Source organism: Trichosurus vulpecula, chromosome 7 (genome assembly GCF_011100635.1).
Source record: "Trichosurus vulpecula isolate mTriVul1 chromosome 7, mTriVul1.pri, whole genome shotgun sequence".
Lineage (NCBI taxonomy): Eukaryota > Metazoa > Chordata > Mammalia > Diprotodontia > Phalangeridae > Trichosurus > Trichosurus vulpecula.
In genome coordinates this window covers 216180552-216207606 of record NC_050579.1, presented here as the reverse complement: position 1 = coordinate 216207606, position 27055 = coordinate 216180552, and the positions used below count along the sequence as shown (strand labels likewise).

General features: G+C 36.5%; 1 pseudogene; it reads left to right on the top strand.

Annotated features, from left to right (window-relative positions):
• Positions 1 to 10120: 10120 nt before the first annotated feature.
• On the top strand, positions 10121 to 10529 carry LOC118858828 (annotated as a pseudogene).
• Positions 10530 to 27055: the final 16526 nt, after the last annotated feature.

Genomic DNA, 27055 nt, shown 5'->3' with positions numbered 1-27055 from the left:
TAATTTTTTTTTTTTTTTAGCCAGGGCAACCTTTAAAACAAGGAAAGACTGAAATATGTTTCAGGAGAGGGTGTATTCACACAGGCAAATCGTAGATCATTCAAACAAAGTTTACAGTTGCTTATCTTGTTTTGATCCTCACAATATCCCTATCTATTAACTAGTACAAAGTTGTTTATGTTGTTTTCGGCACTAAATCTGTGATTTCATTAATATATAGACCTTCCAATAAGAAAATATTTTCCTACCAGTGAAGATCAGGATCTGATCAGTAATTTATAGTCTTAGAGCATTGTTAAGGGTACTGAGACGCCGTGACTTATTCTGAATCTCACAGCTAGGAGTAATCAGAGGCAAAATTTCAACCCAGACCATCCAGGCTAGCTTTGTAATGAGTCTGCCATGGTGTCTCTCTGTAAGTATTATTACACCCGTTTTATCTATATGGAAATTGAAGCTCGGAGAGTTTTAATGATTTAGTCAAGGTCACAAAAATTTTAAGTGAAAACATACCTCTACTTTCTCTAGGAACTCCCACTTCTCTTCATCTGTCATACTGTCATCCTGTCTGGAGAAATTCCTGCACTGAGGCCCTGCCTTTGAGCTGGTGAATCTCTACCCAGGACTATTTTTTTGGGAAGGATCCCAGTTATGCTTCACCTCACCTTCATCTTAACAGCCACCCTTTCCAGTTCCCCTATATTTATTATATTCTCCCAATCAAATGTGAGTTTCTTGAGAGAAGTGATTGTTTTGATTTCTTGTATTTATATACCCAGGGATTAGCAAAGTATCTTGCACATAGTAAACACTAAATGGTCTCTTGGCCTCCTTTCCTCCCTCCATCCTCACACTTTCTCTTATCAATTAGTACTTCTCATTAGTCTCCCAGTTCAATGCTATTTCCACTATGGTACATACATGTACACACACACACACACACACACACACACAAACTCAGATGATAATTTAGTTTTTTTGCTGTATATCAAGTACTTTTTTTTACATTATACAAAGATCATCTTGATGTTTACTGCGTTGCAAGTTTAATGTGACAGTACAACCCAAGAAAAAAAAACAGCAAATGATAATGACAAACACAATGCATCATATATCTTATCTTCTAAATGCTAACTACATTATACATACTTGGCCTTATTATTTGCCATTTTATCATACTAATCCTTACTGTCCTCTTTCTGTCTCTCCTTCCTTCATGTTCAAAATACCTAACAAATTAGTTTTGACACCAATCAATAGCTCCCTAGGCAGAAAAACAAAAATTCTTCATTCTTTTTTCCTTTTTGGACTCAATTAGTTTATAGTCTTATCCTCTTGATATCGTTCATATTATGACTCAAGGAATCGAACTTCAAATGTATCTAAATGGAGCCAACATGTATAGGGCCCATACATGTGAGAACATGAATATGTGAGCAAGTGTGTGTATATACACTTAAGTACCATTATAACTCAAACATTTTGCTAGATCACGGTGGTACTACCCAACAAACTGTTTGAAACAGCAGTTGGTACTGCATATTCTAAACATATGGCCTCATTAAAGATGCCTGCTGAACATAGAAAGCAGAAGAAATTACAAAGTCACCAATTCATTTCAACTTTTTAAAATTAGGAAATTATCACTTAATGATATCCTGAGAAGTTACAGTCATACTGAGATTATAAAATTTACTGCTGTAAATTTGAACCTTAGATGCACAACAAAACTTGAATTGTCAGAATCCAAAGAGAAATGAAGCATTCTCAATACCAGAGTTTTACAGGTAGTACAGGTTAACAGTTCAAGTATCCACAGATTTTATTTAAACTCCTTTTGTAGTGACCTTCTTCTAAGTGGATTATATTGTTCCCAGTGTCATAGGTCTAGAGATGGAAGGAACCTTAGAGGTAAACTTAGACTTCATTTTCCAGATAAGGAAACTGAGGTTGATGGAGGATAAGAGCTGCTGTAGCTCACACATATAGTAATTGTAGGAAGTGGGATTTGAATCTAGGTCCTCTAATTCCCAAACCAGTGCTCTTTCCCCCTTACAGCATCATCCTAACTTCCCAAGCAGAATACATAGAGCATATTTTTGTTTTCTTAATGACTCAGTGTTATTGTGATGTGTGCTAGGCCTCCTCCATCGAAGTCCTGCCATGAGGGCCCCTTGTCATATGGATGACTATGGGTTTCCATTAACTGTGCCAGAAGACCAAAAGATTCTGCATGAAGAGTGGACATAGAGATTGTAACCCAAAGACCAGTCTTGCAAAGACCAGAGAAGCTTATCTCCAGAAAAGAGGCCTCCAGGTGACATGTTTTTTCAAGCACCTTTCATTTAATGAAGTATACCACTAAGATGATAAATGGGTTGCTGTCTTGGTATGATGGATAAATAGCCATACTGTCAAAAATCACTAATCCTTGAAGCACTGAAGTCAGCAGCTATGCATATTAAGTATAATTATAGATGAAGTATTAAATACAATGAAATCTCCACCTAGCTAATTCCAGGACTTCTGGAATTGGCATGCCTTCAGCTTGGTATACTATTACTTCAAAATCGATCAACTGCTTTTTTAGCAACAACTCCTTTCCCTCAAAACAAGATGTCCCATACTTCTTGTGTCTCAACATTGTCAAAGACTATAGAGTTATTCTCTGTTCATTTTTGGGCACTCTACTATTATTTCTTTTGGTTTACCAACCACATTACTATCTCTATTCACCATTAACTGCCATCAAATTTAATATACATTTCTGTTCCCTTCTCTTTTCTTTATTTTTCCTCTTATTTTTCTTCTATCTTTTGTCACTTCCTCCATGATTTTCTGAACTTTTGAGTAAAATGTCTTATGTTTCACTAGTAATCTGAGAGTACTCATTTTCTCCTCAGCAAACTCACCACAAGGTAATGATTTATAATTTTTGAGTCTTTGATTCTGCTCACTCTCTTTGCTTTTTCTTCAGTACAAAAATGGCTTCTTTCCTTTCATTTACTATCCCTTTTCTATCTTCCTCCCCCTACTTTTCACCAGAATCGAACAATTACAGAAACCTGAGAATTTTGGAAGACTAAATGCTGTATAGGGGAGATACTATGGTATTCCTAAATTTTCCAAAATCATAAATATAAAGCATTTAGGAAAAAGAAGCAAGTTAATGACTATTGACATAATATGTGATTATCTGTTTCATTCCATTAATGCATTATTGGTAGTCAATCATATTATTTCATGCACTAACTGTATAATGATCCTGTTACTTAAATATTTCCATTTAAATGTTGCGGAGACAGAACAATGATTACTCATCCATTTCATATGTAGTAGATTAGCCTTAATACCCTCCAAACATCCAGTACATTGTTTATACCCTAGAATTGTCAGCAAAATGGGTGCTTTAACAGCTTTTAAAAATTAAGTACAAGAACATCTGTAGCATTTGTATGACCCACAGTCGGTTACCCAGTAAATGGTGCATATTCTTTTTGCAATCTCTATGGCAACCTAGTAATTGCTTTAAAATAGCAAAAGGTGCTTTTGTTGAAATCATTTCAAGTATTCTCTGTTAACTGGATCTCAATGAAGCTTCGATAGCTTTTTGGTTCTGTAATGTGGAGTTTTTATAAGAAAGAAAGATGCTTTGCAATTATTCATTCCAAGTTTAAGAGAAATCACTATGATTGAAAGATAACAAACAGGGTGAAGAAAATTCAGTCCCCTGAAGTGCAAAGAACTGATTGGCACTCTGTTTTCTTAATAAATTATTCTATACATATATAGCCAATAGAAATAAGGCTGTCTTAAAGCAGATGGCTAGGATGCTTGTTTTCCCTGTTTTCCAACAATTATCTGAGCACAAACTGATTATGGAAATGAATTCACAAATCTTTGCAGGCACTTTCTGTGATAAGAATGTGAGAAGAGTGACATACAATGGGACTACTTTACAATTTTCCCCCTTTTGATAGTTGTATAGGTTAAATTCAATTACCATCTATTGAAAGATGCCCATGCATTAAGAGATGCCAAAAATGCAACTTTTAAAAAGTCATGTCATATAAATACTTTGAATGTGGTCATACATTTTGAAAAAAGGACCTTGGCAGAGCCAAGACAGTGGAGTAAAAGCTGGGACTTGCTTAAGGTCTCTCTTAAACCCCTTCAAATACCTGTAAAAATGACTCTAAACAAATTCTAGAGCTACAGAATCCACAAAATGACAGAGTGAAACAAATATCCAGCCCAAGACAAACTCGAAGGTTGACAGGAAGGGTATATCACATCTGTCTGGGAGCAGAGCACAGTCCAGTGTGGACAATGCTGGCACAGATCAGGCTGGAGCAGGCTTCAGGGTACTGAATCACTGGCAGATGTGGCAATTTCCAGACTTCTCAACACACGAACAGTAAAGACAAAATAGAAGGTCAGTGGAGAAACTCTGTTGGACCTGGGTGAGAGAAGAATGAAGTCTGGCCCCAGCCCTGGGGAAGTAGAGGTGGCAGTGGCAGCAGCAGTACAGCAGTGGCAGCAGCAGGAGATACTTCCAGAGCTACAGGGCAACAGATAGTGGAGGGATCAAGCAGCTGATCAGAGGGGGATTGAAGTGATTTCTTTGCTGGTGCTGAGGTGGAATTCTTTTGCTTTGCCCTGCTTGGATCTGGGTCACATTCCTGGGGTGAGGAGAAAGGCTGGAGTGGCAGAGTTTGTGGCTGCTGAGGAGAGAGTATCCTCCTCACAGTTAATGGCAGAAAGAGTGTTTTGGTCATTCACAGGCAAGAGCACAGACCAGGAAAGGAGTAATCACCTCTCCTTTAATCATACCACCTTAAGAAGAACTGAAAATTTACAGGTGCCTAAAAGTATCTCTGACAACAGCTGCACAAAACTCCTGACACTTGGGACATAACACTCTCAAGTCTGGAAGCAGAGTTCTCCCTTGACAAAAAACTAAAAAGCAAAATACTGGCTGGGAAAATGAGTAAAGAGTGTAAAAAAATCAAATTACAGAATTTTACTTTGGTGACAAAGAAGATCAAAACAAACAACTAGAGGAAGACAACAAAGTCAAAGCTACTACATCCAAAGCCTCCAAGAAAAATATGAATTGGTCTCAGGCCATGCAAGAGCTCAAAAAGGAGTTTGAAAATCAAGTAAGAGAAGTAGAGGAAAAATTGGGAAGAAAAATGAGAGTGATGCCAGAAAATCATGACAAACATGTCAACAGCATGCTAAAGGAGACTCCCAAAATACTGAAGAAAATAACACCTTAAAATAGACTAACCCAAATGGCAAAAGAGGTCCAAAAAGCCAATGAAGAGAATAATGCCTTAAAAAGCAGAATTGGCAAATGGAAAAGGAGGTCCAAAAGTTCACTGAAGAAAATAATTCCTTAAAAATTAGAATGGAGCAAATGAAAGCTAATGACTATATGAGAAGTCAAGGAATTATAAAAAGAACCAAAGGAATGAAAAAATAGAAGACAATGTGAAATATCCCATTGGAAAAACCACTGGCCTGGAAAATAGATCCAGGAGAGATTATGTAAAAATTATTGGACTACCTGAAAGCCATGATCGAAAAAAGAGCCTAGACATCGTCTTTCAATAAATTATGGTGGGAAACTGCCCCAATATTCTAGAACCAGAGGGTAAAATAAAAATTGAAAGAATCTACCCATTGCAACAAGAAAAAGATCCCAGAAGAGGAAGTAAAATACCTAAATAACCCCATCTCAGAAAAAGAAATTGAGCAAGCCATGAAGGAACTCCCTAGAAAAAATCTCCAGGGCTAGATGGTTTTACATGTGAATTCTATCAAACATCTAAAGAACAATTAATTCCCCTATTATATAGACTATTTGTGAAAATAGGCAAAGAAGGAGTCCTACCAAATTTTTATGACACAAATATGATATTAATACCTAAACCAGGAAGAGTCAAAACAGAGAAAGAAAATTATAGACCAATTTCCCTAACGAATATTGATGAAAAAATTTTAAATAAAATATTAGCAAAAAGGTTGCAGTAACTTATCATGAGAATAACAGACTATGACAGGGTAGGATTTATTCCAGGAATGCAAGGCTGGTTCAATATTAGGAAAACTATCAGCATAATTGATCATATAAACAACAAAACTATCAGAAACCATATGATTATATCAATAGGTGCAGAAAAAACTTTTGACAAAATACAACATCCATTCCTCTTAAAAACACTGGAAAACATAGGAATAAATTGAATCTTCCTTAAAATTATAAGTAGCATCTACCTAAAACCATCAGCAAGCATTATATGTAATGCGGATAAGCTAGATGCATTTCCAATAAGATTGGGGTGAAACAAGGTTGTCCATTCTCACCCCTATTATTCAATTTGGTACTAGGAATGTTAGCTTTAGCAATAAGAGAAGAAAAAGAAATTGAAGGAATTAGAATAGGCAAAGAAGAAACTAAGTTATCACTCTGTAGATGATATGATGATTTACTTAGAGAATCCTAGAGAATCTAGTAAAAAAAAACTACTTGAAATAATAAAAAAAACTTTAGCAAAGTTGCAGGATATAAAATAAACCCACATAAATCCCTGTCATTCCTACACATTACTAACAAAACCCAACAGCAAGAGATAGAAAGAGAAATTTCATTCAAAGTTACTGTAGACACTATAAAATATTTGAGAGTCTACCTGCCAAGACAAACCCCAGGCCTATATGAACATAATTATGAAACACTTTTCACACAAATAAAGTCAGATCTAAATAAATGGAAAAATATTATTTGCTCAAGGTTATGCATAGCTAATATAATAAAAATGAAAATTTTACCTAAATTAATTTACTTATTCAGTGGCATGCCAACTGAAGTACCAAAAATTATTTTACAGAGCTAGATAAAATAGTAACAAAATTCATCTGGAACCACAAAAGGTCCAGAACATCAAGGGAATTAGTGAAAAGAAATGCTAGGGAAGGTGGCCAAACCATACCAGATATTAAAATATAATATAAAGCAGCAGTCATGAAAACCACTTGGTACTGGATAAGAAACAGAGTGGTGCATCCATGGAATAGGTTAGGTAAACAAGATGCAGAAGTCAATGACTATAGCAATCTATTCTTTCATAAATCCAAAGAATCCAGCTTCTGGGCTAAGAATTCACTATTCCACAAAAACTGTTCGGAAAATTGGAAAATGGTATGGCAGAAACTGGGCATAGACCAATATTTTACTCCATATACCAAAATAAAGTCAAAATAGGTTCATGATTTAGGAATAAAAGCAGATACTATAAGCCATTTGGGAGAGTAAGGAATAGTTTACCTGTCAGATTTACGGGAAAGGGAATAATTCATGATGCAACAAGAGATAGAGAGCATTACAAAATGCAAAATGGATAATTTTTATTATGTAAAATTGAAAAGTTTTCTGTATAAACAAAGCCAATGCAACAAAGATTAGGAGGAAAGCAGAAAATTGGGAGAAAATCTTTACAGCCAGTATCTCTGATAAAGGCCTCATATCTAAAATATATAGGCAACTGAGCCAAATTTATAGGAATACAAGTCATTCCCCAACTGGGAAATGTCAAAGGATATGAACAGGCATTTTTCAGAGGAAGAAATTAAAGATATCTATAGGCATATGAAAAATGCTCTAAATCACTATTCATTAGAGAAATGCAAATCAAAACAACTCAGGTACCACATTTCTCCTGTCAGATTGGCTAACATGACAAAACAGGAAATCATAAATGCTGGAGAGGATGTGGGAAAATTGGAACTCTGTTACATTATTGTTGGAACTGTGAATTGATCCAGGCATTCTGGAGAGCAATTTGGAACTATGCCCAAAGGGCTATAAAAATATGCATACTCTTTGACCCAGCAATACCACTTCTAGGGCTGTATCCCAAAAAGATCACACAAGGGGAAAGAAACCCATATGTACAAAATATTTATAGCAACTGTGTCTGTGGTAGCAAAGAATTGGAAATCAAGGGGATGCCCATCAACTGGTGGATGGCTAAACAAGTTGTGGTATACGAGTGTAATGGTATACTCTTATGCTATAAGAAATGGGGAAGATACAGACTTCACAATAACCTGGAAAGACCTATGTGATCTGATGCTGAGTGAGGGAAGCAGAACCAGGAGAACATTGTACACAGCCACAGTCACATTGCTTCTGTGATGACTAACTTTGACAGACTTGGCTCTTCTCAGCAATACAAGTTTCAAAGACAGCTCCAAAGGACTCATGATGGGAAAAGCTATCCTCATCCAGAGAAAGAACTATAGAGTCTGAGTGCAGATTGAGGCAAACTATTTGCTCTCTCTCTTTTTTTCCCTTCTCTTTTTTGGTTTTGTTTCTTCTTTCTCATGATTCATTCCATTGGTCATAATTCTTCTGTACAACTTGACTATTGTGTAAATAAGTTTAATACAGAAGTATTTGTAGAGCATATATCAGATCCCATACTGTCTTGGGGGGATGGGGAGAGTGTAGGGAGAGGAAGAAAACTCAGAATTCAAAAACTTGTAGAACTGAGTGTTGTAAACTAAAGATGAAAAAAATCTAATAAAATACTTGGGAAAAAATGTTCAGACCTGCTTTAAGAATATTAATTTCTTAGTTATGAGGAGGATGGATTAAATAAAAGAGAGTCAGGAATCAGGGAAATCAATTACCAAAATAGCTCAGGCAAGAAAATATAAAGGTTTGACCTAGTGAATTATCTGTGTGAGTGGGTAGAAGAAGCCCCACGTAAGAGACGTGGAATAGTAAGAATCAATAGGATTTAGCAATTGAATTCATACAGGTGGAGGTGCCACATGGAAGACTTAAGGATGATTCTAAGATTCTAAATTTGGGTGACTGGAAAGATGGAAGTACCCTCAATAGAAAAAGAGAAGCTGAATAACAGAATAATTTTTTTGTTTTGTTTCATTTGGGTTTTTATTTGTTTGGGGTTTGTTGTTGTTTTAGATGAAAACAACGAGACAACTCTCTTTGAGATATGTTGAATTTGAGATCTATATTGGACAACCAGGTGAAGATATCTACTAAGCTGCTGGTTTTACAAAACAGGAATTCAAGAAAGAAGAGGAGCAGAGAGGTAAATATGGTAGTCATATGCACTGAAATGATCATTTAATTCATGGAAGTTGATGTTAAAGGGAGGGACAAAGAGGTTGGGATGATGAAAGGAGAGAAAGAGGAAGAGAGAGACAGAGACAGAGACAGAGAGACAGAGAGAGACAGAGACACAGACACGTGCACACACACACACAGAGTGAGTGAGTGAGTGAGAGAGAGAGAACAGAAGGTAGACGGGAGGGAAGGGGAGAAGAGGGACTGATACAGACAGAAGACAAAGAACAACAGTGATTGCAGACCCTCTAGTTATACCCAGACAAAGGAGAAGCAAAGCATGGATGATGGTAAAAGAAACTGAGAAGGAAAAACCCAACACATTGAGATGAAAGAGTGTTTAAGGAGAGGGAGCAATCAACAATGTCAAAAAACTATGGAAGAGTTCAGAAAGATAAGGAATAATAAAGGACATATGGGTTAGAAATTAAGAAATCATTGTTCACTTTAAAGAAACAAGTTACAGTTGAGTTATTGGGTTATAAATGAAAATATAAGAGTTTGAGAAGTGAATGGGACGTATGTAAGTGGAGATATGAAGTAAAAACCAGATTTTTTGAGAAATTAGTCAGTCAAAGAGGGAAGAGACAAAGAATAACACCTTGATGGGGAGAAGTGTGAAGTGAAAGTTATATTTTTCCTTTTTAAGGATGGAGGAGTTAAGAGTGCAAGAGAGATTACTATGAAGAAAGCAGGGACAACTAATTGTTGAGCTACTTTCAGTGATATTTTAAAAGATAATGGAAATAAGAATTCATAATGGAAAGTGGGTAGTTTTGTTCTCTGCAAGAATGAAGAACAGAATTTTTTTCTGATTTTCAAAAAAAACAAAACAAAACAAAAAGGAAGATAAAGAGTATGTTTGCCACGGAAGCTCTCCAGCACTAGCAGCTGCCTCTCACTCTCTGAGCCCAAGCCTAAAAAGAAGGGGGTGTATATGGACAAGTTTTCAGGAACATGGCTCTTACCAAGCAAACTGCCAGTAAATCCACCGGTGGTAAAGCCCCCAGGATGCAGCTTGCTGCAAAAGCCTCTCACAAGAGTGCGCCCTCTACTGGAGGGGTCAAGAAACCTCATCTCTACAGGCCAAGATACTGTGGCTCTGGGTGAAATGAGATGTTACCACAAGTCCACCGAATTTCTGATTTGCAAACCTCCCTTCCAGTGTGTGGTGCATGAAATTGCTCAGGACTTCAAAACAGATCTGCGCTTCCAGAGTACAGCAATTGTGCTTGTAGGGGCAAATGAAGCCTATCCGGTTGGCCTGTTTGAGGACACCAACCTATTTGCTATCCACGCCAAACATGTCACAATCATGCCAAAAGATATTCAGCTAGCGTGCTGCATATGTGGAGAACATGTTTAAATTTCACTATGATGGGAAACATTCTTCATTCTCAAGGTAGAAAAAAATCTCTTCTTCCTGTTATTGGTTGTTCTAAATGTTAGATATTTTTTCCCATGGGGTCAAAAGGTACCTAAGTATATGATTGTGAATGGGAAAATAGGGGGCAGAATCAGGTATCGGCAAGTTTTTTTTTTCCATTTTCATCTGTGTGTGAATTTTGAGTCTAAATGCAAGGACATAAAGCATTAATGTGGTCAAAAAAAAATGGTTCCATGAACAAGCTTCAATGATTCAACTTTACAACAATTATAAATAAGCTTGTTAAAATTTTCTGGACAATGACAGCATTTGGATTTTTTTAAAGAGTAAATTTCTTATTGATGGCAACTAAATGGCATTTGTAGCATTTTTATCATACGGTTGATTCCATCCATTCGCTGTACTTTTTTAACTGAGTTGTCCGATATGCAAGTACATGTTTTTGATGTTGTCTGTCTTCTGTGCTGTTCCTGTAAGTTTGCTATTAAAATACATTAAATTACAAAAAAGAGTATGTTAATTTTAAACTGGTCATTTATTTAATTCCAATGAAAATTCTAGAATAGTTCAATTCTAGAATATATCTTTAGTCCATTCCATCCTATACTTTGCTGTTAAATTGATTATCCTAAGGCACAGGTCTGACTCTGTCAACCTTCCCCAACTGAATGAACTCCAATGGCTACCTATTAACACTAGGATCAAATACAAAACCCTCTGCTTTTTTTAAAGTACTTCATAACCTGTCACATTCCAATGTTTTCAGTCTTTTTTTCCACTTTACTCTCCTGTATGTACTCTATAATGCAGTGATACTGACCTTATCTCATCTTCATGCATTTTAAATGGCTGTCCTCCACACTTGGAATGCTCCCCCTCCACATTTCTATATCTTAAATTGCCTGACTTTTGTCATGTTTTAGCTAAAATCTCATCTTTTATAATAGACCTTTCCTGGTCTCCCTCTATTGATTGAGTCCATTTTATCCTGTATATATCTTATTTGTACATAGTTGTTTTCACACTGACTCCCTCATTAGATGCGCTGTGAGAAGGGGGATGGGAGAAGTAAAATGGTAAATTATTTCACATAAAAGAAGCAGAAAGGGGTTTTACAGTGTAGAAGTTGGGGGGTGGGTGGCAGGCAATGCTTAAAACTTACTTTCATTGGAATTGGCTTGAAGAGGAAATAACATACATAATCATTTAGGCATGGAAACCACTTGTGCCCCACAGAGAAGTAGGAGAGGAAGGGGATAAGAGAAGGTAGGGGATAAGAAAAACGGAGGACAGATTAGGGGAGGTGGTAATCAGAAGCAAGACAATTTTGAGGAAGAACAGAGTAAAAGAACAGTTAGAGAAGGATAAATAGGGGAAAATAGTATAGAGGTAATCATAACTGTGAAAAAAAAAGTTTCTTCAATAAAGGTCTCATTTCTGAAATACAGAGAGAACTGAATCAAATTTAAGAATACGAGTCATTCCCCAGTAGATAAATGATGAAATGAGAGGCAACTAGGTGGGACAGTGAATTGAATGTCAGGCCTGGAGTCAAGACTCAAGTTCAAATCAGACCTCAGACTCTTACTAGCTGTGTGACCCTCAGCAAGTCACTTACTCCTTTTGCCTCAGGCTCCTGTTCTATAAAACAAGATGGAGAAGGAAATGGCAAACCACTCCAGTATCTTTGCCAAGAAAATCCCAAATGGAGTCATCAAGAGTTGGATATAACCAAAACAGGTGAACAATAACAACAACAAAGGATATGAACAGGAAATTTTCAGATGAAAAAATCCAAACTGTGTATAGTCATATGAAAAAAAATGCCCTAAACCACTATTGATTTGAGAAGTGCAAACTAAAAGAACTCTGAAGTACCACCTCACAACTATCAGATTAATATGATGGCAAGGAAAATGACAAATGTTGGAGAGGATGCAGAAAAAATGGGACCCCAAAGCACTGTTGGTGAAACTGTGAATTGATCCAACAATTCTGGAGAGAATTTGAAATTATGCCTAAAGGGCTGTCAAACTGCACATACTCTTTGATCCAGTGGTACCACTACTAGGTCTGTATCCCAAACATATTTTTTTGAAAAAGGACCTATACATACAAAAATATTTAAAACAGCTTTTTTTGTAGTGGCAAAGAATTGGAAATTGAGGAGATTGGCTGTACAAGTTTTGGTATATGGTGGTGGTGGAATACTATTTTACTATAAGAAATGATGAGCAGGATGCTTTCAGAGAAACATAGAAAACTTATGTGAACTGATGCAAACTTAAGTGAGCAGAACAAGGAGAACATTGTACACAGTAACAAAAATATTGTATGAAAAGCAACTGTGAATAACTTACCTGTTCTTAGCAATACAATGATCCAAGATAATTCCAAAGGATATATGATGAAAAGTGCTATCTACCTCCAGAGAAAGAACAGATAGGGGCTGAATGCAGACTGAAGCATACTTTTTAAAATTTTATATTTTCTTGGTTTTTTTCTACAACATCACTAATATGAAAATGTTTTGCATGACTGCCTATGTATGTGTGTATGTGTATATGTATGTATGTGTGTATGTATATATATATATATATATATATATATATATATATGTATGTATACACATATATCAAATTGCTTGCCTTCTCAAGGAGAGAAGGGGGAGAAGGAGGGAAAGAGAGAGTTTGGAACTCAGATTTAAAAAAAACATTAAAATTGTTTTTATGTGTAATTGGAAAAAAATAAAATGTTCAAAATTGGGGGAAAATAAAAAGCTAATGTTGTTCTCCTTTCCTCCCTCACATGTATGTGTATATATATATATATATATATATATATATATATATATATATATATATAATGTGTGTATATATATGTATATATATGTGTGTGTGTGTATATACATATATATATAAATTTGTAGTGGACCTAGTAAACATTGTTGCGTGAATTCTTCCAACAGAATTCAAAAGCTCATAAGTAGGAATGGAGAAGACAAATGGTGGAAATAAGCCAGAATTGGGATTTGGAAAGGGATAAGTGGCAATATTAAGAGGAGACAAGTGAATCAAAAATAAAAGAATATAGCATCAAAATTTGGAAAGGAAGAAAGTGAAGCCAGAGCAAGGGTGATAGACTGACAATCTGTCAAAACGGAGGGGTGAAAAATAATTGACTCAATACATTTTATTTTTACTAGTACAAATTTTTTTGACATAATCAATAAACATTTACTAAGCACCTACTATGTTCAAAGCACTGAGCTAAGCACCAAGTATACAAAGTAAGGCAAAAACAGCTTTCAAAGTGTTCACAGCCTAATGAGAAAGGCAACAGAGCTATACAAGGTATCCCAAAATTCTTAGTGCAGCAAACTTTGTCCTGTGTATAGGACAATTAGACATAACATTAAATTTTCTAATTCAACAAATTATTTGATTAGTAGTATTATAATAAGTATCTAATGTATGTAGGAAAATTACATACTGTGAAAAATCACAGAGGCTATAACCACAGAATTCTAAAATACTGAGACTAAATTTAAAAATTCATCAATTATCTATCAATGCATACATACTAAAAATAAGCATTTTAAGTTTCGGAAACATCTGAAAGTTTTGCCAAATTATTTATTTTTCATTTAGTAATTATTTGGCCTAGGTGGTAGCCTATTGGTTAACCAGGTTTGTGTGGTGCTGGGGAAGTGGACCTAATATCCTGTCTTTTTTGTTTACATGCTTCTGTGATGTTTCTACTTTAGGGGTTAATTTCTAGAAACTAGCCAATGTTGTTAAGAATTTAAGTGACTGATTTTATTTGAAAAATGGATGTGTACCAAAAAGACCTGGTAGAGAAATTTTGATAATTTAGTCCTAAATAAGATGAAAGTGTTTCTGAACAATCAGCAATGAAAAGTGCTTCTCTGCTCTGGAACAAGTAATTATTAATAATTAGCTACTCCAAGGTACTGAACAAGTAAAGAATTTATATAATTACTATGAATGAAATCAATGTACATATGACTATTTCAGTCCCATATTTTATAAAATTCATTAGAATAATTCAGTAGGTGAATGGTACTTTTTGAATAAAGTGGCCTTTTAAGCTCAATACAGACACCATTAAAAACAAATGTAATTAAAATCAGTCACAGTAGCTTAGCTACTAAATGAATAGTTCCATGGTGGAGCCTCTAAGTAGATCACTAAAAACAACAACAACAACCCTCCCCGCCCCACCAAAAAAAGAAAACCCAAAGGCATAGAAAAAGTCATGCAACGCTTTACACTGAAATGAGCATTTCAATCAACTATAAATTGTGTCTTGGAAAAAAAAAATTATAAGATCATGCCAGGTTAGTCTGGAAATGGAATGGATTGCTTAAAATTAAAAAGCAAAAGTACTAAATAATACTAAAATTAAAAAAGGCATACTCCTATAAGTAGTTTAAAATTTATAAAGATTTTTACATGCATTTCCCATTAAAGTCTCAAAATAATCATGTAAACTCTGTATTAAAATGATTATTACTGATCTAATTTTATAGACAAGGAGGCTGAGATGGAATCTGGACTTGGGCAATATTGCATCAAATTGTTATATCACTACTCTCATTGATTTCAAGTTAGAAGGGAACTTAGAGGCCATCCAGTCTAACTCTCTCACTTTATAGATGTCCTTTACAGAAGTCCTAAAGGAATTGTTACTTCCTGGTCACTTAGCTAGCAGGTAGCAGTTGGGATTGAAATTGAGGGCCTCTGACTCAGAATCCAGATGGCTTTCTACTAGGCTCATTCTCATTCTATCACTTTATACATTAAACAACCAATTCTTATCCAATTGTCACTAATCTAAAACAAAGGCGTTGTTTTGTTACTATTGTTTCTTTGTTAAAGACTAAATTTCTGGTTTATCAATTGGTATTAGAACGTGGGGATTACTTGAAAATTTTCTAATCAAAATCCTGTAAAACAAAACTTATCAGTGGTCAAATTGGGAACAATGTTTTAAATGATTCACTGAAGAGGCCTGGAAATATATTTGCGTGGGTATGAAGTAGAGGAAAAGATATGGAGTATTAATTGGGAAAAAGACAATGTCTTCATTTCCACTGGAAATGGAAAAGCTAATGGTTGGGCTCCTTCATTATGTACTAGAAAAAAATCACTATTCATTCTGAGTAAACTTATTCTGAGTAAACTTTATTCTGGTAAACTTCACAAAAATCACATTTGCAAAATAGTTCATTGCAAACCTACATCAAACTTCCAGAATATGATTATCCTTTTTACTCTAAAAACAGGTTTCTTTTCAAGGAACATGATATTTAATTTCAAGAGGGTGAATAATTGGTGGATCTAGAATGATCAAAGTCTCAAAGCAAAACATAAGAGTGAACCACTGATGAACTTCTCAAGGAGACAAATGTCAAGACCTAATTTAATAGACTCAGAAAATTATTTATCTAGTCATGATGGTGAAGGCTAGCAGTAAAAGGAAATGGTTGTTAGGCAACTTCTTTCTAAACATTTCCCCAAAGAAACAATTTAACTCATTCTTGACTTACCTAGAACCAAGTATATAGAATTACATAGTTGATCAAACATCCAGCCCTTGGAGTCTGTTCATTCAATACCATTTAGTATGATATTTGAACCCATTCTCCTTTTCCTGAATGTTGCTATTAGTCTGAACATTGTAATTTGCAGATTAAGAACAATTCTGAAAACTTGAATTACCATCTTTTTCCTCATATGGCATAAATTTCCTTTGAATCATGTCCCCTCTGATTGTCCAATTTTCTTTTTCCTAAGAAAAATACTTGTTCTTTATAAATCAGCAGTTGTCTATCTTTAAGGAATTGAAAGCAGGTGTAGAAACAAGGTAAAAGGAGAGAAGGCAAAAGAGTAGAGAAATACTTGGAATCTTTTATCTTTCTTGAATAGTATCATATCCTCAGAAAACCAAAAAATAAAGACATTCCAATATACACCAATTGCAATCTATTCCCACATAATTGTGATCTGGTGTACATGATGAAAACAGTTGCTTTCTGTAAAATCAACCACTTTTATACCTTCAAAGACAAATTTATTCTACTTGATACCCTTAGTGCTTTCCAAATCTATTTAACATTTCATATTTTCAATTCTATTCAATTTAAAGAACATTTATTCAGTAGCTACATGTGTAAAAAAATTAAAAAATGCTCTTTCCCAAAGAGCTTACATTCTTTTTTTTTTTGTTTTAGAAACCTTGTCTTTTAATATTTTTTTTTTATTAATGCAATTTATTTATTTAACATATTTGGTTTTCAGCATTGATTTTCACAACAGTTTGAATTACAAATTTTCTCCCCATTTCTGCCCTCCCCCCCCACTCCAAGATGGCGTATATTCTGGTTGCCCTGTTCCCCAGTCAGCCCTCCCCTCTATCACCCCCCTCCCCTCTCATCCCCTTTTCCCTTCCTTTCTTGTAGGGCAAGATAAATTTCTACGCCCCATTGCCTGTGTATCTTATTTTTTAGTTGCATACAAAAAGTTTTTTTGTTTTTGAACATCTGATTTTAAAACTTTGAGTTCCAAATTCCCTTCCCTCTTCCCTTCCCACCCACCTTCCCTAAGAAGTTGAGCAATTCAACCTAGGCCACACATGTATTATTATGTATAACCCTTCCACACTATTCATGTTGTGAAAGGTTAACTACATTTTGCTCCTTCCCAACCCATCCCGCTTTATTGATTTTTCTTCCTTGACCCTGTCCCCTTTCCAAAGTGTTTGTTTTGATTACCTCCACCCCCATCTGCCCTCCACTCCATCATCCCCCTGCCTTTTATTTTTTTTTTTATCTTCCTCCCTCTTCTTTCCTGTGGGGTAAGATACCCAACTGAGTATGTATGGTATTCCCCCTCAGGCCAAATCTGATGAGAGCAAGGTTCACTCATTCCCCCCTCACCTGCCCACTCCCCTCCTCTCCTAGAACTGCTTCCTCTTGCCACCTTTATGGGAGATAATCCACCCCATTCTATCTCTCCCTATCTCCCTCTCTCAGTATGTTACTCTCTCATCCCTTAATTTCATTTTATTTCTTTTAGCTATCTTCCCTTCATCCTCAACTCACCCTGTGTCTGCTCTCTTTCTTTTACATATATATATATATATACACATACATACACATACATACATATACACATAGATACATGCATACATACACATTCACTTATATATATACATAAACATATATATATGCATATATATATATGCATATTCCCTTCAACTACCCTACTACTGAGGTCTCATGAATCATACTCATCATCTTTCCATGTAGGAATGTAAACAAAACAGTTCAACTTTAGTAAGTCCCTTGCAATTTCCGTTTCTTGATTACCTTTTCATGCTTCTCTTGATTCTTGTGTTTGAAAGTCAAATTTTCTATTCAGTTCTGGTCTTTTCACTGAGAAAGCTTGAAAGTCCTCCATTTTATTGAAAGTCCATATTTTGCCTTGGAACATGATACTCAGTTTTGCTGGGTAGGTGATTCTAGGTTTTAATCCTAGCTCCATTGACCTCTGGAATATCGCATTCCAAGCCCTTCGATCTCTTAATGTAGAAGCTGCCAGGTCTTGGGTTATTCTGATTGGGTTTCCACAATATTCAAATTGTTTCTTTCTGGCTGCTTGCAGTATTTTCTCCTTGATCTGGGAGCTCTGTAATTTGGCAACAATATTCCTAGGAGATTTCTTTTTGGGATCTATTTGCGGAGGCAATCGATGGATTCTTTCAATTTCTATTTTGCCCTGTGGCTCTAGAATATCAGGGAAGTTCTCCTTGATAATTTCCTGAAAGATGGTATCTAGGCTCTTTTTTTGATCATGGCTTTCAGGTAGTCCAATAATTTTTAAATTATCTCTCCTGGATCTATTTTCCAGGTCAGTGGTTTTTCCAAGAAGATATTTCACATTGTCTTCCATTTTTTCATTCCTCTGGTTCTGTTTTATAATATCCTGATTTCTCATAAAGTCACTAGCTTCCACTTGCTCCAATCTAATTTTTAAAGTAGTATTTTCTTCAGTGGTCTTTTGGACCTCCTTTTCCATTTGGCTAATTCTGCCTTTCAAGGAATTCTTCTCCTCATTGGCTTTTTGGAGCTCTTTTGCCATTTGAGTTAGTCTATTTTGTAAGGTGTTGTTTTCTTCAGTGTATTTTTCAGTATTTTTTTGGGTCTCCTTTAGCAAGTCATTGACTTGTTTTTCATGGTTTTCTCGCATCCTTCTTATTTCTCTTCCCAATTTTTCCTCTACTTCTCTAACTTGCTTTTCCAAATCCTTTTTGAGTTCTTCTATGGTCTAGGGCCAGTTCATGTTTTTCTTGGAGGCTTTGGTTGTAGGCTCTATGACTTTGCTGTCTTCTTTAGGCTGTATGTTTTGGTCTTCTTTGTCACCAAAGAAAGAATCCAAAGTCTGAGACTGAATCTGGGCGCGTTTTCGCGTCCTGGCCATATTCCCAACCAACTAACTTGACCCTTGAGTTTTTCAGTGGGGTATGACTGCTTGTAGATTACAGAGTTCTATGTTCTACGTTTGGGGGGGAGGTGCCAGCTCTGTCAGAGCCGCACTCCTCCTTCCCCAAGGACCCCCAGTCCAGACTGGGCTCAGATCTTCGGCAGGCTGTGCACCCCTGCTGTGATCCGCCACTTAATTCCCCCCACCAGGTGGGCCTGGAGCCGGAAGTAACAACAGCTGTAGCTGCCCCACCTCCGCTGCCCCCGGGGCTGGAAGCCGAACTGCGAACTCCTTCCACTCCCGCAGCTTTTCCCACTAACCTTCTCCACAGTCTTTGGTGTTTGTGGGTCGAGGGGTCTGGTAACTGCTCACGTATTCAGGGCGCTAGGGCCCCCTCCGCCCGGTTTCTGGTCTGGGTCGTCCACGCCGCTCAGGCTGGGCTCTGCTCCACTCCGTTCCCAGTTCCCAGCTCCCAGCTCCCAGCTCCCAGCTCCGTGTGGAATAGAGCTCACCCAGAGACCATCCAGGCTGTCCTGGGCTGGAGCCCTGCTTCCCTCTGCTGTTCTGTGGGTTCTGCCGTTCTAGAATTGGTTCAGAGCCATTTTTATAGGTTTTTGGAGGGACTCGGGTACGGAGCTCACTCTAGTCCGTGCTTACCAGCCGCCATCTTGGCTCCGCCCCCCAAGAGCTTACATTCTACTGTGGGTTACAAAATGTGAAGCAGTAGGTAAACACACGATATTTATTAATTTATTTATCTATTCAGTAGTTATCTAATTATTTTTATAATAACCATGATTTCATTGGTAAGGAGCTGCTAGTAAGAAATTTCATCTGCGCAATGAAGATTGACACCTGCTCTGTGACTTAGGGAGGTGCTTGGGGGTGTTGGCAAATTAGGGTTACATAGCCGGTATGTGTCAGAGGCAGAACTTTAAACCCATGTATTCGTGGTTGCAAGGCTGACTCTCTACTACATTATACTCCATGCATACACCTATACAAAAACACATAAACATAGATACATATGAGTAAATTCTTCGTTGAAATAACACACACACATCTATATACATGCTGAACCAATGCAACTCTATACTATCTTCTTCTCATGAATCCCTAGCCTCCTTTTCATTTCTTTAGTTGCATCCTGATAAACCTCAGCTTTGGATCACTCCCACCATTCACTATCTTTGCCCTTAAACACATACTGCTCAGTGGGTGGAGAAAATTATGAACTGTTCTGTCTCTATAAATTTGACTATAAATTTGTTATACAACCTCAAGTGGGGCACTCACTGACTCTAAGCAATCTTTCTATATCTGCTTTATTATTCCACTCTCAGTTACTTTTCTAAACTTTCTAAACAAAGGGCACACCACAGCCATGGCAGTGGCCCTGGAAGTTGTCACATCAGTGGTAGCAAGTAGACAACTGGTCAGAAAAAGAGTTCAGGTAACTGTTGCTGCTAGATATAGAACCATGTTGCATTGCCCATACTCAGTCCCAGGTCACAGTTCCAGGGTAAAGGGGAACACAAGTGCTTGCAGCTACAGGGGTGCTCAAATCCTGGTATCAGTTCTAACACCAGTATTTGTGGGTACAGGAGAGTAAAATGAAATCACAATTCCAAGGCCAAAAGGAGTAAGAGAATGCACAGCCACAGGGAACCAGGGGCCTTGGACAGAGTTCCAGGGTAAAGAAGAATATTTATAGTAATTCAAAAAGGAGTAGATGCCTTGGTCTCAGTTACAAGGCAGAAAGGAACACTACCACTTGTTTCTATAGGAAAGCAGAGGGACCTGGTCAGAGACCTAGGGCCAAGAGGAGCATGAGTACTTGCAGGTACAGGGAGAAAAGGTGCCAGATAACAGGCCAGGAGAGCGGTTATCACACCTTCTTTTAATTATACCATCTTGGAAGCACCAAAATCTCATAGACCCCCAGAAGTAGCTCTGAAAAAATAGCACAAAAAACTTGAGGGTTGAAACAGTATATCTATCTATAGATAGCTATATGTGTATATCTATCTATCTATCTATCTATCTACCCATCTATGTATCTATCTATCTAAAGAGATTCAATAGCTTGGCAAAAGAGGCACACAAAATACTGAAGAAAATAACAGCTTAAAAATAAAATTACTCAAATGGTAAAAGAGACACAAAAATTCCCTGAAGAAAAGAACTTCTTAAAAGGGAAAAAGAGATACAAAATCTCACTAAAGAAAATAACTTTTTAAAAAATATAACTGGCCAAGTAGAAGCCAATGACTCAATGAGAATTAAGAAAAATAAAACAAAGTCAAAAGAATGGAAAAATAGAAGAAAATGTGAAATATCTCACTGTAAAACAACTGATATAGAAAAAAAAAAAGATCAAGGAGAGAAAAATTTTAAATTATTGGACTACCTGAAAGTGAGGATAAAAATAGTGCCTAGACATTATATTTCAAGGAATTATTAAAGAAAACTTCCCTGGTATTCTAGAAGCAAAGAGTAAAAAAAGACATTGAAAGACTCCACCAATCACCTCCTAAAATAGATTCAAAAATGAAAATCCCCAGGAATATTATAGCCAAATTCCAGCTTTCCCATATCAAGGATAAAATATTGGAAACAGCCAGAATGAAACGATTCAAATATCTTTGAGCTACAGTGAGAATAACACAAGATTCAGTGACTTCCACATTAAAGGATTGAAGGGCTTGGAATATAACATCTTAGAAAGCAAAGGAGCTAGGATCACAACCAAAAATAACCACTTAGCAAAACTGACCATAATTTTTCAGGGGAAAAATAGATATTTAATGAAATGCAAGATTTTCAAGCATTTCTGGTGAAGAGAGTAGAGCAGAACAGAAAATCTGACTTTTAAATACAGGATTCAAGAGAAGCCTAAAAGTTAAACAGGAAATATAAATCACAAAGGATTCAATGAAGTAAAATTATTTACATTCCTAGATAAGAAAATGATACTTGCAAATCCTGAAGATTGATCATTATTACGTCACTAAGCAGAAATATACATAGAGGGCAACAGGTGTGAGTTGAATATGATAGGATGACAAAAAATATTAAATCATGGGGTGAGAAAAAGGATTGAATGAGGAGAAGAGGGAAGGGAGAAGAAAAAAAGGAAAACTATATCATGAATAAGAGGTACAAAAGGAAGGCTTTTAACATGTAGAGGACCAAGGGGAAGTGGGCAATGCTTGAACCTTACTCTCATCAGAATAGGCTCAAAGAAAGAATAACATGCACACTCAGTCTGGTATAGAAATCTATCGTTACAGGAAACTAGGAAGGGAAGGTGATAAGGGAAGGGTTGGGGGCAGGAGGCTGATATGAAGGCAAATTAAGGAAGGCAATTGTTAGAAAAACAAAAGACTTTAGAGAAGGGGCAGGGTAAAAAAAGAAAAAGAAGGATAAACAGAAGAAAAAAAACAGGATGGAGGAAAATACACAATCAATAATTGTACTTGTGAATGTGAAATGGATGAACTCACCTAAAATAGGGAAATATATAGCAGAATGAATGAAAAACTAGATCCTCAGAAAATTTATAAGAAACAGAACTGAAACAGACACAAAGGGTAAAAACTAGGACCTGGGACAGAATCTATTACACTTCATCTGAGAGAAAGAGAAAAAAAAAAAAGACAGGATAGCAATCGTGATGTCAGACAGAGCAAAAGCAAAAATAGACCTAATTAAGCAGTACACAGGAGAAGATTTAGATTTCTAGGTTTATACCTCAATGAAAAAGAGAAAGATCAGATCAATGCATTGGGTATGCAAGTAAAAAAGGAAACTAGAAAAAAGAAGAAATTAAAATTCCCAATAAACAGCTAAAATGGAAATCCTAAAATCAAAGAAGAGATTAATAAAACTGAGAGCAAGAAAACTTTTGAACCCAAATAAAACTAGGAGCTAGTATTATAAAATAACAATAAAATAAATAAACCATTAGTTAATTTGATCTAAAAAGGAAAGAAAATCAATTTGCTAATATCAAAAATTGAAATGGTAAGTATATCAACAATAAAAAATGAAATTAAAACCATTCTTATGTGTAGTTTTACCCAATTATATGCCAGTAAAACTGACAATCAATGGGGCATGAATGCATGTATAAAAAATATAAACTACCCAGATTAACAGAAGAGTAAAGAGAATACTTAAATAACTCTATCTTAGAAAAAGAAACTGGAGGGAGCCAAGACGGTGGCCGGAAACTTGTCAGGGTGGCAGGGACTTGTGTGAGCTCCTCGCCAGGTCATCCAAAAACCTATAAAAAATGGCTCTGAACAAATTCTAACACTGGAGAACCCACAAAATAGCAGAGGGAAGCAGGGCTCCAGCCCAGGACAGCCTGGATGGTCGCTGGGTAAGGTCTATAGGGCACGAAGCTGGGAGCAGGGCGGACCAGAGCCCAGCATGGGCAGCGGCAGGACCAACCACACCAGGAGCCAGGCAGAACAGGCCCTAGCACCCTGAATCAGAGAGCTGTGGAAGTTACCAAACTTCTCAACCCACAAACATCAAAGACAACAGAGAAGGTTAGTGGGAAAAGCTGGGTGGGGCAGAGTGATAGGAGTTCACAGTTCAACCACCACCCTGGGGGCAGCAGAAGTGGTGCAGCTACAGAACTACAGCTACCGTTGCTTCTATCCCAGGCCCACCTGGTGGGAGGAATTAAGTGGCAGATCAGAGCTGGAGTGCAGAGACTGCTTAAGATCTGAGTCCAGTCTGGGGGCTTGGCGGTTCTTGGGGGAGGAGAAGAGCTGGTGTGGCAGAGCCAGCTGTATAGAAATAGCTCTGAAAACAACAGTGCATCCCCTCAAGCTTGGAACAAAGTACTCTCTACAAGCAGTTATACCCCGATGAAAAACTCAAGGGTCAAGCAGTTGACTGGGAACATGGCCAGGCAGTGAAAATGGACTCAGATACAGTCTCAGACTTTGGAATCTTTCTTTGGTGACAAAGAAGACCAAAACATACAGCCAGAAGAAGTCATCAAAGTCAAAGAGCTTACATCAAAAGCCTCCAAGAAAAACATGAACTGGTCTCAGGCCATGGTAGAGCTCAAAAAAGATTTGGAAAAGCAAGTTAGAGAAGTGGAGAAAAAATTGGGAAGAGAAATGAGAAGGATTTGAGAAAACCATGAAAAGTGAGTCAATGATTTGCTAAAGGAGACCCAAAAAAATACTGAAGAAAATATCACCTTAAAAAATAGACTAACTCAAATGGCAAATAAACTCCAAAAAGCCAATGAGGAGAAGAATGCCTTGAAAGGCAGAATTAGCCAAATGGAAAAGGAGGTCCAAAAGACCACTGAAGAAAATACTACCTTAAAAATTAGATTGGAGCAAGTGGAAGCTAGTGACTTGATAAGAAATCAAGATATTATAAAACAGAACCAAAGGAATGAAAAAGTGGAAGACAATATGAAATATCTCATTGGAAAAACCACTGACCTGGAAAATAGATCTAGGAGAGACAATTTAAAAATTATTGGATTACGTGAAAGCCATGATCAAAAATAAGATCCTAGATATCATCTTTCAAGAAATTATCAAGGAAAACTGCCCTGATATTTTAGAGCAAGAGAGTAACACAGAAATTGAAAGAATCAACCAATCACCTCCTGAAAAAGATCCCCAAAAGAAAACTCCTAGGAATATTGTCACCAAATTCCAGAGCTCCCAGATCAAGGAGAAAATACTGCAAGCAGCCAGAAAGAAACAATTTGAATATTGTGGAAACACAATGAGAATAATACAAGGTCTAGCAGCTTTTATATTAAGAGATTGAAGGGCTTGGAATATGATATTCCAGAGGTCAATGGAGCTAGGATTAAAACCAAGAATCACCTACCCAACAAAACTGAGTATGGTGCTCCAAGGCAAAATATGGACTTTCAATAAAATATTGGACTTTCAAGCTTTCTCAGTGAAAAGACCAGAGCTGAGTAGAAAATTTGACTTTCAAACACAAGAATCAAGAGAAGTATGAAAAGGTAAACAAGAAAGAGAAATCACAAGGGACTTACTAAAGTTGAACTTTTTTGTTTACATTCCTACATGGAAAGATGATGTGTATGATTCATGAGACCTCAGTACTAGGATAGCTGAATGGAATATACATACATATATGTGTGTGTGTGTATGTGTGTGTGTGTGTGTATAGATATAGATATAGATATAGATATATAGACAGAAGGCACAGGGTAAGTTGAATATGAAGGGATGGTATCTAAAAAAAATCAAATTAAGAGATGAGGGAGGAATATATTGAGAGAGGGAGAAAGGGAGAGATAGAATGGGGTAAATTACCTCACATAAAAATGGCAAGAAAAAGCAGTTCTGTTGGAAGGAAAGAGGGGGGCAGGTGAGGGGGAATGAATGAATCTTGCTGTCATCGAATTTGACCTGAGGAGGGAATAGCATACACACTCAATTGGGTATCTTACCCCACAGGAAAGAAGGAGGAAGGAGATAAAAAAGGAGGGATGATAGAAAAGAGGGCAGATGGGGAAGGGGGTAATCAAAAGCAAACACTTTCAAAAATGGACAGAGTCAAGGGAGAAAGTTGAATAAAGGGTGATAGGATAGGAAGGAGCAAAATATAGCTAGTGTTTCACAACATGAGTATTGTAGAACTGTTTTACATAATGATATGCATGTGGCCTATGTTGAATCACTTGCCTTCTTAGGGAAGGGGGGGAGGAGGGAGGAAGGGGGAGAATTTGGAACTCAAAGTTTTAAAAACAGATGTTCGGAAACAAAAAAGAAAAGTTTTTGCATGCAACTAGGAAATAAGATACACAGGCAATGGGGCATAGAAATTTATCCTGCCCTAAAAGAAAGGAAGGGAAAAGGGGATGAGAGGGGAGTGGGGTGACAGAAGGGTGGGCTGACTGGGGAATGGGGCAACCATAATATATGCCATCTTGGAGTGGGCAAGGGGGTAGAAATGGGGAGAAAATTTGTAATTCAAACTCTTGTGAAAATCAATGCTGAAAATTAAATATATTAAATAAATGAATTAAAAAATAAAATAAAATAAATTCAACCAAAAAAAAGAAAAAGAAACTGGAAGCGAGCAGAACCAGGAGAACATTGTACACAGTAACAGCAACATTGTGAGATGACCAACTTTGATAAACTTAGCTCTTCTCAGCAATGCAATGATCTAAGACAATTTCAATTTTTCATGATGGAAAATGCTGTCCACATCCAAAGAAACAACTATGGATTCTGAATATATATTAAAGTATACTATTTTTTCTTTTTCTCTTTGTTTTATTTTTCCCTTTTTGTTCTGATTCTTCTTTCACAGCATGACTAATGTGGAAATATGTTTAATATGATCATATATGTATAACCTACATCAAATTGCATACTGTCTTGGGGTGGGGGAAGGCAGGGAGGGAGAAAAATATTTGGAACTCAAAATCCTGTAAAGGTGAATGTTGAAAACTATCTTTACATGTAATTGGAAAAAAAAATATTATTGAGTGGGGGAAAAAAAGAAAAGAAAAGACAAAAAAAATTGAACAAGCTATCAATGAGCTACCTAAAGGGAAACAAATTGCCAAGCCCAGATGCATATATAAATTAATTCTACCAAATATTTAAAGAAAAGTTAATTCTAGTACAATATAAACTATTTGGGAAAAAAAAAAACAAGCAAAGAAATAGTCCTTCCTTTCATAGCACAAATATGGTGCTAATACCTAAATCAGGAAGAACAAAAACTGAGAAAGAAAACTATAGACCAACTTCCCTAATGAATATTGATGCAGAATTGTAAATAAGATATTAGTAAGGAGATTACCGCAATATATGTCAAAGATTATACCTTATGACTTGGTAGGATTTATACCAGGAATGCAGGGCTGGTTCAATATTAGGAAAAGTATTAGCATAATTAACTATATGAATAGCCAATATGAATATCAAATCCAACAAAATTCATATGATTATCTCAATAGAT